The sequence below is a fragment of the Suncus etruscus genome, chromosome 10 (assembly GCF_024139225.1).
Source record: "Suncus etruscus isolate mSunEtr1 chromosome 10, mSunEtr1.pri.cur, whole genome shotgun sequence".
Classification (NCBI taxonomy): domain Eukaryota; kingdom Metazoa; phylum Chordata; class Mammalia; order Eulipotyphla; family Soricidae; genus Suncus; species Suncus etruscus.
In genome coordinates, this window is record NC_064857.1 from 29,180,162 (window position 1) to 29,195,377 (window position 15,216).

Below are 15,216 nucleotides of genomic sequence, written 5' to 3' on the forward strand. Positions count from 1 at the left end.
CATCAATGAGTACAAACACTGAGAACCTCCCAGACTGGGGGAGCTGGAGAGTTATTACCGGGTGCTTGCCTTGTACACGGCTTACCCAAGTCCAATCTGCAACACCCTATAGTCCCTCTAAGCACATGAGTAATTCCTGAGTGCAGAATCAGGAGTTACCTGAACATTTTGAGTGTGGCCTAAAACCTAAAACAAACAAAAGTTTGTTCCCAGACTGGAACAAACAGTTTTGTTCATCAGGGTCACACTTGGTAGCCCTCCCTCACACACGGTTTGTTTTGTGTATTTAATCCAAAATTCAGGCAGAAAAAGGTGCCTAGGAATATCCATTTTGACAAATATGCAAGTGAGATCTTCAAAGTAAACAATGCTTCATTCGTTTTTCTTTTTAAAAAACCGACTAGCATTTGTTTGCCTCACTGTTTTCAGGAGTATTTTATCACCTCTTCAAATGTTTGTTAACCAACACACCTACTACGAAGCTCATTTCTTTTGCCAGTCTCCTGAATCATCAATTTCTCCCTCATTACCAGATTAATCCTAATATTAAATGCCACATCATCTAAATAAAATCTCCCTAAAAATATAGGTTTACTTAATAAGTACTAACATAGTGCTTACCAAGTGCCCAGGATATGAAATCAGCCATGTCTGAATTTTTAATATCTGTATGAATGATCCCATCTGATAACACCTTTAGCAATGGCTTTTTAAAAACAAGGAAAGAGGGGCCGGAGAGATAGCATGGAGGTAAGGCGTTTGCCTTTCATGCAGAAGGTCATCGGTTCGAATCCCGGCGTCCCATATGGTCCCCCGTGCCTGCCAGGAGCAATTTCTGAGCATGGAGCCAGGAGTAACCCCTGAGCACTGCCGGGTGTGACCCTAAAACAAAAAAACAAAAAAACAAACAAAAACAAGGAAAGAACCCCGTGTAAACACAGATGCTTATACACTGTGATAAAGGAAACATTACTCCAAAGCAAATATTGCCTTTCAAGATTTTTCATCTGACAGTGTAACTTTACTTCTTAGCACATTAGAAGAAATTTTCTGAAAGTTAAACATTACAGTTATAGATTTAAATTATAGCACAATTTAAACAAATCATGGCACATTAGCTCCAAATCCTTTTATTAGCTATGTTAGTATAACCTTTCTAACAAGCTAATCTTATATTAGCTATGGTGTTTGCAAAGATAATATACAGAGTTTTAACTTCAAGTTTTAACATTTCAAAAATTTGGGTTTCACTACACAATTTCCCCCTCAAAACTCTCTTCTGTCAAGGGACTGTAGATAGTTCAAGGAGATAGAGTACAGGGTTTGCATGAGGGAACCCTAAGTCTGTACTGGTATATCACTTCTGTTCCCTGCCTACTCCCAGCACCAGATAGGAGAAGCCTGAGCACTACCGGATACCAAACCAAACCAAACCAAACCAGACCAGACCAAACTAAGAACAAACTAAAAAAGATCTTTAGGGCATTTGCCTTGCAAGCAGCTGGTTCGAATGCAAGATGCTGGTTCGAATCCCAGCATCCCATATGGTCCACGAGCCTGCCAGGAGCGATTTCTGAGGACATAGCCAGGAGTAACCCCTGAGCGCTGCATGGTGTGTGCCCCAAAAAAGAAAACAAAAGAAAAAAATCTTTCCAATTAATAGAAACCCCAACTTCATCTCAGAAAAATGTTAAGTTAAATTTAGACTATACCTGTATATATATACCACAAAGTCAAGACAAAGAAAAGAAGTTGTAGTATAGGAAGATCTGAAATAAAGCTTGGGAGGCAACAAGGGAGAGGAAAAAACTAAATTTAGATGGCAGAAATGTCGACTCAAATTTTGGAAACAAAATTGACTTGGAAAAAAAAAATCACACAACTAAAATAGGGGCCGGCGAGGTGGCGCTAGAGGTAAGGTGTCTGCCTTGCAAGCTCTAGCCAAGGAAGGACCTCGGTTCGATCCCCCGGAGTCCCATATGGTCCCCCCAAGCCAGGGGCAATTTCTGAGCGCTTAGCCAGGAGTAACCCCTGAGCATCAAATGGGTGTGGCCCAAAAAAACAAAAATAAATAAATAAAAATAAATAAAAAATAAAAAAAAGTAAAATAAAAACATTCACTCAATTGTAAATATGTTTGTAAGAAAATAAAGCAAAATATATTATATCAAATGCTGAAAGAAAATCTAGTAAGGGGCTGGAGCAGTGGTGCAATGGTAGGGTGTTTGCCTTGCATGCAGCTGAGCTAGGATGGAACAGGGTTCGATACCTCGACGTCCAATATGGTCCCCCATGCCAGGAGCGATTTCTGAGCACAGAGCCAGGAGTAACCCAAGTGCCACCGGGTGTGGCTCCCCCCAAAAAAGAAAAAAAATTAATAAAACCATAAGCTTCAACAAATTTTAGCAATTTAAATCTATCACCTTCTCTGGATAACGAAAAATACTGGCATTTATCTTCTCCACATAGCCATTAAAATAAGTTACGATCTATGATTTTTTTTTCCAGTTCAAGCAACAAAGAAAGGAAGGTAAATTAGTTTCTACATATCAGAGCATGTTCAGAACTATCCACCTAAGAAAACAAAGCAGGGAGTGCAAGAAACAAAGCCAAAACAAAACAGAGCTACAGATGTTTAACCACAATGTCTATCCTGTCCTAATGGTTTCTTGAATAAAGTATGTATGTGATATTTTTTGGTGGGTGTTGGGTATGTGGCACCGGATTTGTTCATTCCCTTTAATAAGTCCAGATTTCAGTATCTTCAATTGTATCTTTTTTTTTTCATGTAGTATTTTTCCTGACTTAATTGCCAAACTATAGAAATCTGTTTGTTCTGGGACCCTTGGCACAAATCAGAGGACCACATGGGGTGCTGAGGATTGACACCAAGTCAGCCATGTACAAGGCTAGCAATTTATTCTCTGCAATATCACTCCAGCCCTTAGAATGATTAAGGTTCGATATTTAAGGACTCGATGACTTATTAAGTTTAATTTTAAAAATGTTAAAAGTAGTAGTAGCTTTGATCCTCTGCACCCCATAAAAGAAAAAAAGAAAAAATGAGGACACTTGCAATGCAATGAGGACCTGAGTTTGACTCCCAGCATTGCATGAGCACTGAGATAGAGTAGCATCCAAGCACCTGAAAGAACCCCACCTAAACATAAAGTAAAAAATAAACTTTGTGTTTCTTGTTCCCCAGGAGCTTACTTGTAGCAAAGATAGCCTGAAGGATTAAAATTCAGAGTAGACTATTTATTAGAATCCAGGGAAAGAAAAGGAAAAATAACTTTCCAACTAAATGTATGCAGGTATTTGGAGTGGTGGTGCCATGTGGCTGAAAATAGCAGGACAAAACATCCTTAGTATAAACAGGGAAAGGCAATTAGTCCATTTTGTCTGAATTTTTGTCCACATGAGGAAAAGGAAAAGGACATTAGTAAGAACAGAAAGACAAATTAACCAAGTAAGCACTTACCTCCCACCTAAAGACCCCATATAGGGCATTCCTATCTAAGTTTAATTCTACTCTGATGATTATAAGCATACGTTGGAATCACTCTGCCTATATGTAAGAGATACAGATGGCAAAAGTGGGTTTGAAATCATATAAGAAAACTCGTGAGTGCCAGGCTTCTTGTTTTGGATTTTGTTCTGCAAATGAGGATGTGAAAGCATTTGAAAGAGAGCATGCGGGACCGTGGGTGTAAAGGAAGGAGTGAAATGAAGGAAAGCCTGGAGAAAAGGGGGCTTAGCAACAAAAAGCTTCAGCAGACTTGTAAAAATAGACATGAGGATTCAATCAGTAGTTATTGGCAAGGAGGAGGGATTAAAAGTGTCTCAAGGTTTAAAGCCCAAGTAACCAGGATAAATAACTAGAGATGTGGGGTGGGGAGAGAGCAATGCTAAATGGGAGTATATTGGTTTAAGGAATTACCGGCCCTTGCTGAAACTGTGTGAAATATCTGCACATTTAATATCTTCTGCCAGATACTGTTTCTAGGCACTTAGGACACAGAAGGAATTGCGACTAGCAAGCATCTCTGTCCATATGAATCTTATCCTTTATAGGCCAAAGATAGTGAACAATAAAGAAATATACATTATAGTAAAGTGGGGTAGTATGGAGGTTTAATTAGAAGGTTCTGAGGAAGATGAAAACATCTCGATAAATACCTGGAGGGGAAGGTACACAAGGACTCAATATGCAGTATGAAGAGTCAGCAGCTAAGAGTATCTCCAAATAACTTCGGTCTAGGATGCTTTTGAAGTAAGCAAGCAGCAATCGCAGCGTCTCTCTTCTGTGACCTAGTCCTATTTCTTTGGACTAGCATTCAGCATTTCACTTCCTGACTCTCTCCTACCCGATCAAGGAAATGTGGCCAATAACACAGTGATGATCGACTGCCTACGATGTCAATTTGTTTAGACCGGCTACTTATGTGCCCTACATGGGAGAAAGGACTGCATTCTCAAACAACAAAACCAAAGCACTGTTAGAACATGTTTCTACAGAGCTCAAAAAGACAATCATCTTGTTCTCAAAGCAATCATTGATGTAGCAACTTTGAGACTTGTGATTTAAATCAAAGGTGCTGAAGAATGATTATGAATCATGCAATTAAGCTACCAAGCAGGATGTTGCTGAGGGGAAAAAAAAAATCACAGCACCATAAAACTGTCAAAAATAAAAATAGTACTATTATAAAACTAAAAGTAATATCATCCTTTGATTTTATAATCTGTTGCTCAGCAGAACTGAATTCTATGCTGTCATTTATTGGTCTTTCAGACTCATCCTTAGCCATAAAGACCAGCTGGTTTGATATTTTGGATTCCTTTCAAGTGACAAGTTATGATTCCTATGACGTTTACGTGTGTAAAGTTTAGTTTTTGCAATAATACAAATAAGCACCACCCAATATAGGATGACTTGTAAAGTTCTGGATAAAGTGATATGGGACCTGAGACATGGCTCAAAGGACTAGCCGGTAGAGCAATCACACAACACTTTGCACACAACACTAGACCCTAGGATTCAATCCCTGAGCACCTCCTGGTATGCCTTCCCACCACCCAGTAAGATACAGAACTTCTTTTACTACTTAAGCTTTTAGAATGAGGCCACATTCTAAAGTGACTTTTCTTTTGGTCCTTTTCCGAACAAACTTCAAGGCGCTTGGGTTTCAGTACCATTTTAGTTGATCTGATTTGGAACAAGGCGAGATATTATATCCTATGATAATAAAATACCATTAGGAAAAAAAAAAGCAGTGCAGCTTTTTCTGATAGAAGTCACTCTGAAAATTACTCCTAAAGTGTGTATTATTTATATGCATATCTATAATTATATATGTAATTTCTACCAAGAGCCCTGCAAAAAAGGTTCTCTTAGTGGTTCAACTCCGAAATATGACCCAAGACCAACAGTTTTAAAAAAAAATAATGCTAATGCTATTGTGACTATAAGGCATCAATTGGATATTGATACTTTTAATCTCAAAAAAAAAAATCCAATCGTTTAAAGATCGAGCCAATCATGACCTTCAATTTGCAAAGGTAGGCAGCAAGGAAGAGGTGTCGAGAAATCGAGCCAAGTTTTCAGCCACGAATTCAAACCCCAGGCGTGGGCACCGTGGCTTCAAACCGTGCACCAAGTCGTCAGCTCAGCACCACACACAACAACAAGCCCTGCAGAGAGAAAGAACCCTGGTGGAGTGAGTCCCTGTTGGGAGTAACAGTGAGGAGTCCCATGGCCAGTTGCATCCTTTCTGCAAGACCGAACCAACCCAGACCAAGGCTGAAATGAAGCGGCACCGCAAGTCTCCTAGAGACGTGAATCACCAACTAGAAATGTTATTTTGGAGACCGTAAAAATAAAAATAATAATAATAATAATAAATAAATAAATAAAAATCCTCCTCAGTACCTGAAGGTACTTGGAGATTCACGATCGAAGTTTCTCCTAGAGATGTGAATCACCAACTAGAAATGTTATTTTGGAGACCGGAGAAAGAAAAGAAGAGAAAGAAAAGAAAAGAAAGAAAGAAAGAAAGAAAGAAAGAAAGAAAGAAAGAAAGAAAGAAAGAAAGAAAGAAAGAAAGAAAGAAAGAAAGAAAGAAAGAAAGAAAGAAAGAAAGAAAAAAGAAAATAAAGGAAAGAAAATGAAGGAAAAGGAAAAAGATGAAGAAACAAGGAAGAAAAAGAGAAGGAAGAAAGGGAGGAAAAGAAGAAAGAAAGAAAGAAAGAAAGAAAGAAAGAAAGAAAGAAAGAAAGAAAGAAAGAAAGAAAGAAAGAAAGAAAGAAAGAAAGAAAGAAAGAAGGGAGGGAGGGAGGGAGGGAGGGAGGGAGGGAGGGAGGGAGGGAGGGAGGGAGAGAGAGAGAGAGAGAGAGAGAAAGAAAGAAAGAAAGAAAGAAAGAAAGAAAGGAAGGAAGGAAGGAAGGAAGGAAGGAAGGAAGGAAGGAAGGAAGGAAGGAAGGAAGGAGGAAGGAAGGAAGAATTCTCAGTCTTGAGCTCAGTATGTGAGGTCCTGGGGCTCCCGATCCAAGTTTCCCCCAGAGACGTGAAATCAACTAGAAACGTCCTCTGGAGACTGTAAAAAAGCCGAACCAAATCAATCCATAAAAAGACTCCCAACGATCCTCCCCCGAAGCTCCCCCTCAGCCCGCCAGCACCTGAGCACCGGAGCACCGGAGGACCGTTCGTTCGGCCAGGGAGCCGCCGCGCGGCCGTTTCCGGGCGGGAAGCCGCGGCGTGAAGGAAGCGCTGCGAGCCGCGCCGGCTGAGACGGGGCGGGGGCTGGCCTCCGGGCAGGGGGCGTCCTCGCGCCTCGCGGAAGTCCCAGGCGAGCGGGCGGGCTGACCCTCGGGGCCGGCCGACCCGCCCGCACCTGCGTCGCGACCAGCTCCGACCCACTCACCTTCCCTTCCTTCCCTTCCCTTCCCTTCCGCACTCACCTTCGGGGCTTGGAACCCTCGCTCGCTCGCCCGGCGCGGCGGCGCGGCGTGGCGAGCGGGAATCGCCGCCGCCGCCGCCACAGCTGCGCCACACTCGGCCCCGATCCGAGCCACACCTCCCGCCCACAGGGAGAGCAGCAGCAGCGGCGGCGGCGGCGGCGGCGCCCTCAGACCTCTACGCTCAGGCCCGCCCTCCCGACCTCCGGGGGCCCGCCCCCAACCAATCAACCAATCAACAGCGCCGTAGAGATTTTCCGCCCCGCCCACGGCTCCGGGGAGGGCGTGGTTTATGGAACGTGGGCGTGGTTTAGGATACACCCTCACCAATCAACGGCGCCGACGCGACTTTCCGCCCCCGCCCACGGCTCGGGAGGATTGTGGGCGTGGTTGGTGGGTGGGCGTGGTTTTTGGGTGAGTGGGCGGGGCTTTGCTCACTCTCCCTGGCCTACGGGCCCCCCACAAGGTCTTGGGGCTGGTGGCTTAGCTAAAGATAGGTGTGGATGCAAAAATGTGAAGAAGAACACTAGGACACTAGAGCTGGGGTTTCGGGGGGGAGGGCACAATTGTGGGAATAAAATGAGGGGGGAAAATGAGGTAGGATGCAGTTAGGGTCCTTTCCCCCAGGTTCCAGCTAAGGTGTGGGAAAGGGTGACAAGTCCTCAAAGATTGTTGCTTTTTTTATTATTTATTCATGTATTTATTAATTTTTTTAATTTTGGTTTTGGGGTCACACCCGGCAGCGCTCAGGGGTTCCTCCTGGCTCTATGCTCAAAAATCGATCCTGGCAGGCTCAGGGGACCATATGGGATGCCGGAATTCGAACCACCGACCTTCTGCATACAAGGCAAATGCCTTACCTCCGTGCAATCTCTCCACCCCCTATTTATTTATTTATTTATTTATTTATTTATTTATTTATTTATTTTATTCAGGCTCTGGCTCTAGCTGAATCTTGGTCTCCATGACCCCGGCAGGAGGCAAAGGAGTTCATGTGTTTTCTGTGTTTGAAAAGTCACAGAGAACTGAGGACTAGAGAAAGGAAGCAGGAGTTAGTTCCCTTTACTCATTTCCAGCACACATCCTCGTTCCTCAAATAAAAAACTACCGAAATGACTCCCAGCAAGAAGCCTGCTTCATCCCACTTCAGTTAAAGTTAAACATTTATTCTCTTGTGCCTTCTTCCCCAAACAGATCAGGCATTTCTCACGAGAGGAAATTCCATCACCCCAGGTCAGATGCACTTAGTGAGATAAGTGCAAGCAATCGGAATACTTAAGAAGAATTATTTTAATTGTTCATTTTTTTTTTCGGTTTTTGGTTTTTGGGCCACACCCGGTAACGCTCAGGGGTTACTCCTGGCTATGTGCTCAGAAGTTGCTCCTGGCTTGGGGGACCATATGGGACACCAGGGGATCGAACCACGGTCTGTCCAAGGCTAGCGCAGGCAAGGCAGGCACCTTACCTTTAGCGCCACCGCCCGGCCCCTTTAATTGTTCATTTATTTAATTTGGGAAGGGACAATATGATATGAGGGATCAAGTCCAAATCTAACTGAATGATGGTTGGGAAACACAGGATTCAACTAGGCCAACAAACAAGATAGAGAAGCCAGCCTCTAAAACCTTCATTTCCTTATCTGTAAAAGAAAGAGGTGAGGCCAGTGATGATCTTCTGACCCCTAAATGCCTCTGCATACATGATTCCATCCCACTGGGCTCCATAAGAAAGATAACCAACCAAGGGTTGGGGGGGGGTGGAGATAACCAACCCTACAGAAAGCACATCCAGTAAGGGGATTACACAAATAAATGGGAAATCCAGTGAAAAAGTTCAGGCCTGTCTGGCAACATTTCATTCAGGCCTCCTTTCTACCTTTTCTCTAACACCCTGTACTACTTACTGTAAAGTCTTCCCTCAATCCAGGATTTTCACCATCACAGTTTCTTCAATGATCTTTTTCAGTTTCACTATTTGTCAGTTTGCACTCTGTGTAAAGTACAAATTCAAAGAACTCGGGGTCTTTGCTGACCAACGCCTAACTAATCTCCAGCTACTGTCTGACATGACAGCCTGTCTCCTCATGTACACGATCACCAACCTACATCACAGCTTCTGAACATGCATACCTCTGCTTCTGGGATTAAAGATTTTCCTCTCAGGGGCCAGAAGTGGTGCAAGCAAAATAGAGCATTTGCCTTGCAGGTGCTAACCCAGAATGGACCGCTGTTCGATCGCCCAGTGTCCCATGTGGTCCCCCACGCCAGGAGCGATTTCTGAGATCATAGCCAGGGACTCAAAAACAAAAAACAAACAAACAAAAAAAGATTTTCCTCTCAGTCCTATCAGTTCTGATTACAATAGTTCAAATACGATAGATAACCCTTTATCAGTAAAATGCCATAATACTTTAGGCTTTTAAACAGCAAATTCAGGTATTTTGTCTTATTGACTGTTGTTATCTCCAGATACTAAATTGTGAGACTAAGTATGTATCTTAGCCCCAGAAAATTCAGAAAGAAGAACTCATTTTCAACATTTAAAAAAGCCTGGAAGAAATGATACATTCATGTAATAGTAAACATTCTGGTTACTTATATACAATATCTGGTTTTCCCTCTTGAGATTATGAATTAAAGTAATAACAGTTACTTATATTAACCAAACCAAGGTTTTGGTGGACAGTATATTTGCCTTATTAAAAAATTATAGTGTGGAGGCTAGAGTGATTGGGGTAGGGCATTTGCCTTGCATAGGATGATCTGAGTTTGATCCCTGGAATCCCATTTGGTCCACTGAACAATGCCAGGAGTAATCTCTGAGCTCAAAGCAAAAAGTAACCCCTGAGCACCATTGGGTGTATCCCCCAAACCAAAACAAGTCTACCATTTACTATCACCATGTTGCCCAAACAAGTGATATGCCCATAATAAATGCTTAAAAACCAATTTAATTATTTGAAGTGAAGAGATAGTCTAGGGATGAAGCACCTGCCTTGCATAATAGCTGACTCAAGGTTTTATACTCTGTACCACAGATGGTTCCCTGAGCACTGCTAAGTGACTCATGAACACAGAGAATGAGTAAGCCCTGAACACCAGCAGGTATTATCCAAAACCAAAACAAAAAGTATTCATCTGTGATTATTTTCAGCTATGCTTAAGCCCTCTGTTCTTTAGTGTAATTAAAATGATGCCTTGCAAAATAAGTAGGCTTTCCCCTTCTAATTTCAAATGAATTCTCAAGAATAAAATAAACAAGAGCTACGCAGCTTTACTTGCAGTGGACTAGAAGACTTTCTCAATAGTCCAGAAACAAATTCTCAAAGCTTAGTATATTGCCTAAGTTAGGGGGCCCTATACATTTTTAGACAAATTTTCCTTGACTGCAACCTTTTCCAAATTCACAAATAGAAGCAAAACCCAGTTTACGGAGTGACTACCTAAGAGTGAAACTGATTTGCAATCTATCAATGGCTCCTTGTGTTTTCAAAAACATCACTGGCACATTTAAGGGAAACCCCACAGCTCTGAAGTCTGGCCCAAATAATCTATAAAGCACTGCTCAGAGCAAACCTTTATTACATTCTGGAGACTTAAGATGTATTAAGTAAGCAGACTAAACAATCCTTGTAACTTCATTTTACAGAGCAGTTATATCAGGGACTGTCGGTTATACACTCTTAAAAGTTTTCCTTTCTTCAAAATATTAGGTAGAGTCAAATGTTATGGGTAGAATCCTGGGGAAAAATAACTCTAGATCCAGCTAGATGGAGTCACACACACACACACACACACACACATACACACACACACACACACACACATTTCAAAAACCTATCAGACACTGAAGGAGAGTTAACTCTCAGAGATGAAAAAAGACTAAGGTTTTTCCTAGCACATTATTTAAGAAAAAAGGAACTGTAGGGAAAAGTACCAGATTCCCTAGGTTGAGGGAATGAAAATGTGAGTTCAGGGCCCGGAAAGATAGCACAGCGGCGTTTGCCTTGTAAGCAGCTGATCCAAGACCAAAGGTGATTGGTTCGAATCCCGGTGTCCCACATGGTCCCCCATGCCTGCCAGGAGCTATTTCTGAGCAGACAGCCAGGAGTAACCCCTGAGCACCGCCGGGTGTGACCCAAAAACAAAACAAAAAAAAGAAACTGTGAGTTCAGTCTAGAGAACAAGATGGCTAGAGTTCATAAGAAAAAAAAACAACAGAGAAAGGCCAGAGAGATCAATAAAGTAGGTAGTGAACTTGCCTTGCCTGCAACTGACACAAGTAACAATATGCTCCTTCAGCCCTACCATTTACTATCACATGTTGATAGTAAAAGATCACCAAGTGATCTCTGAGCTCTGAGGAGTAAGCACTGAGCACTGCTGGGTGTGACAAAAAAAAAAAACAGACCAAAAATCACCAAAATAAACAAATAAATTAAAATTATATGATATAATAAGTATCATTATTGTCCTCTAATAGCCCCCAAATCTATAAATATATTACATTATATTACAAAGGGATTAATATATGCAATTAGGGTTAGCGCTATAGTACAGCAGGTAGGGTGCTTATCTTGCACAAGCCCAACCTGAGTTCAATTCTCAACATCCCATTTGGTCCCCTGAGCACGAGTGATTTCTGAACAAAGAGCTAGGAGAAACCCCTGAGGGCAGCTGGGTGTGGCCCCAAAACAAAACAAAGCAAAAACAAGAAAAAATGCCAAGTTTAAGTCCCCATTCAAAAGGCCTGATAGACTAGATTCTCCTTAATCAGCAATGCCCAGGACACTCCACAGGTCCCATTATTGTTCCACTCTCTCCCAAAGTTCCTGCAACCCATATCCCCCACCATCACTCCCTGGGCTGCTAGAGTAGGTGGTCCCCTCTTTGTCTAGCTTACTATTAGCGAACATATATCTGTTTGGTCCTGGAACTCTCCCTTGTTTCCCTCTCTATTTGAGAAGCGGAGCTAGATAATTCGAGTTATGTGGTTTTGTTTGAAGGAAAGAAAAGCAATAGAATGGGGTAAAAAATAAGAAAAAACAAATAAATAAAAATAAATCAAATAAGCTGAAAATGGGCGGAGTTCTTCTAGAGGCTTTCGACCTCAGTTTGAGAGAGGACATGAAAAAGGTAATTGAAACACCATAACAATACAGAAAGAAATATCAAACTAAATATCCAGTGAGCACTACAGCAATAAAGACAAGCACCACACAATAGTCTCGGTTCTGAAATCAAAACATGCTGGAGTGCAAAAAGAAAGAGAAAGATAAAATAAAATAAAATCGGAGACATCAACTTCAGTATTACACCAAGTTTAAATTATTTTATGTACATTTTGTTATTTCTTTTTTTTTTTTTTTTTTTGGTTTTGGGCCACACCTGGTAACGCTCAGGGGTTACTCCTGGCTATGCGCTCAGAAGTCGCTCCTGGCTTGGGGGACCATATGGGACGCCGGGGGATCGAACCGCGGTCCGTCCGAGGCTAGCGCAGGCAAGGCAGGCACCTTACCTTTAGCGCCACCGCCCGGCCCCCTTCATTTTGTTATTTCTATATAATTGACTCATCATAGTTGTTTCAAATTTTATATATAAATAAATATATATTTCTTTTATGCGATTACTTAAAATATTTTATATACAGTTTACTTTCTCCCCCAAATTGGGTGCATGTCTCTTGCTTGTCTCTCCCAAAACTAATCTATATAAACAGAAATGTTTTCTCCTAAAGCAGGCCAGAAATATGCTATGAAAAGTGGCTGCTAAGAATGCTAGATGGGCCTCTTTTTTTTTTTTTTTTTTTTTTTTTTTTAGTTTTTGGGTCACACCCGGCGTTGCTCAGGGGTGACTCCTGGCTGTCTGCTCAGAAACAGCTCCTGGCAGGCACGGGGGACCATATGGGACACCGGGATTCGAACCAACCACCTTTGGTCCTGGATTGGCTGCTTGCAAGGCAAACACCGCTGTGCTATCTCTCCGGGCCCAGATGGGCCTCTTTCTAGAAGCCTCCTCTGTGTCAATCTGACCAATGGAAACTCTAAAGTCATAAACTGACTTTATTCTGCTTAAACTGTTTCATTCTCCTAGTAAATTCTTTTACCACTCAATGGCTAGGAACTGTGGATTTGAGTATTTCCTCCTAATCCTTCAGGCCCTCGCCCCCAAATAGAGTATCCTAAATTCTAGGATGACTGGCTTGCAGTCATGAATCCATTAAGTGGAGTGTTAAGAAGATACTATTTGAAGTTGGTTGTGTTTTGTTTTTGCTTTTTGTTTGGGGTTTTTGGCCATTCCGGGGTTACTTTGGGACACTCTGGGGTTACTCCTGGCTCTGTGCTCAAAAATCACTCCTGGAAGGCTGAGGGCACCATATAGAATGCAGGGGATGGAACCCAGCAAATGCCCTACCCACTGGGCTATTACTCCAACACCTTGTTTTTGTTTTGGATCACACACAACAATGCATAGTGGCTACTCCTTGTTCTGTGCTCTGCACTTGCTCCCAACATTGCTCAAGTGGCCTTGCAGTACTGGAACTTAAACACTCATTCAGGAAGCTAGAGCAATAGTATAGTGGGTAGGAAGTTTGCCTTACATGCAGCCAACCCAGGTTCAATCCCTGACATTTCTTTTTTTTTCTTTTTTTTTTTTTTGGCTTTTGGGCCACACCTGGCGGTGCTCAGGGGTCACTCCTGGCTGTCTGCTCAGAAATAGCTCCTGGCAGGCATGGGGGACCATATAGGATACCGGGATTCGAACCAACCACCTAAGGTCCTGGATTGGCTGCTTGCAAGGCAAATGCCGCTGTGCTATCTCTCCGGGCCCAATCCCTGACATTTCATATGACCCTGAATAACACCAAGTGTAGCTCTTCAGTGCAGAGCAAGAAATATTCCCTGAGCACCACTGGGCATGGCCCAAAGAACATACAAATAAACAAAAAACAACAACAAAAACCCCTCTCACTCAGCCTCTTGAGCTATGTCCAGAAGTTTCTAGCTTTAGGGGCCAGAATGATAGCACAGCAGGTACAGAGTTTGCCTTGAAGAGCCAGGTTTGATATCTGGCATCCCATATGGTCCTCCAAGCCTGCTAGGAATGATTTCTGAGTACAGAACCAGTAGTAATACCTGAGTGTAATTGGGTGTGCCCTCACCCCAAAGAAAGAAGCTTCTAGTTTTGAATTCTGAGGAAGAGAACCATGAACCAAGGAATGCAGGTGCTGATACAAACAGGAAAGTACATTTTCTTTTAGAACCTCTAGAAGGAATATAATCCTGTTATTCACTTCCAGGTATTAATTTAAAGAACACAAATTAAAAAACATATATGTACTTCTATAATCATTACCACATTATTACAAAAGTTAAGAAACACTGGGACCTGAGAGATAGCATGCAAGTAAGACATTTGCCTTGCATGCAGAAGGACAGTAGTTTGAATCCCGGCATCCCATATGGTCCCCCGAGCCTGCCAGGAGCAATTTCTAAGCATAGAGCAAGGAGTAATCCCTGAGCGCTGCTGGGTGTGACCCAAAAATAAAAAATAAAAAGTTAAGAAACAGGGGCCGGGCGGTGGCGCTGGAGGTAAGGTGCCTGCCTTACCTGCGCTAGCCTAGGAGACGGACCACGGTTCGATCCCCCGGCGTCCCATATGGTCCCCCAAGCCAGGAGCGACTTCTGAGCGCATAGCCAGGAGTAACCCCTGAGCGTTACCGGGTGTGGCCCAAAAACCAAAAAAAAAAAAAAAAAAAAAAAGTTAAACAAAAAGTAAAAAATAAAATAAAATAAAATAAAAAAGTTAAGAAACAGAAAAAGCCTAACAGTTCATCAATAGATGATGTGTCAAGAAGAAGCAATATACAATTATGTGTCATGTGCTGGCTCAACATTTTAAGAAATGTGTGGTCAGGTGATTTTTATTGTCCTAAAGCCATAGTAGTAATTATACAAGCCTAGATGGCACTGGCTACTACACATTTAGGCTGTATGATATCACCTATTGAGACCTTGTCTTCTATGTGGTGTGCCACATTTAATGATGACTAAAATATCACTGACACATGACTATGTAAGCACAATAGAAACTCAAATTATTTAAAAATAATAATAACCCTTTCATCTGTAACAATATGGATGGGCCTTGAGAGAATTACAGTGAAACAGGCTAAGAAAAACAAATACCATATAATTTTAGTCCTACATGGAGATAGGCCAAAGAGATAGAGCACTAGGCTGAGAATGTCACATTCTTT

General features: G+C 42.1%; 1 protein-coding gene across 1 annotated transcript in view; it reads right to left on the reverse strand.

The window, feature by feature from the left end:
• Positions 1 to 7,049, reverse strand: part of SGK3 (serum/glucocorticoid regulated kinase family member 3) — a 96,258-nt gene extending 89,209 nt beyond the window's left edge. The window contains 1 exon segment of the mRNA XM_049781859.1: positions 6,961 to 7,049. The gene's annotated coding sequence lies outside the window, so the exon portion shown is untranslated.
• Positions 7,050 to 15,216: the final 8,167 nt, after the last annotated feature.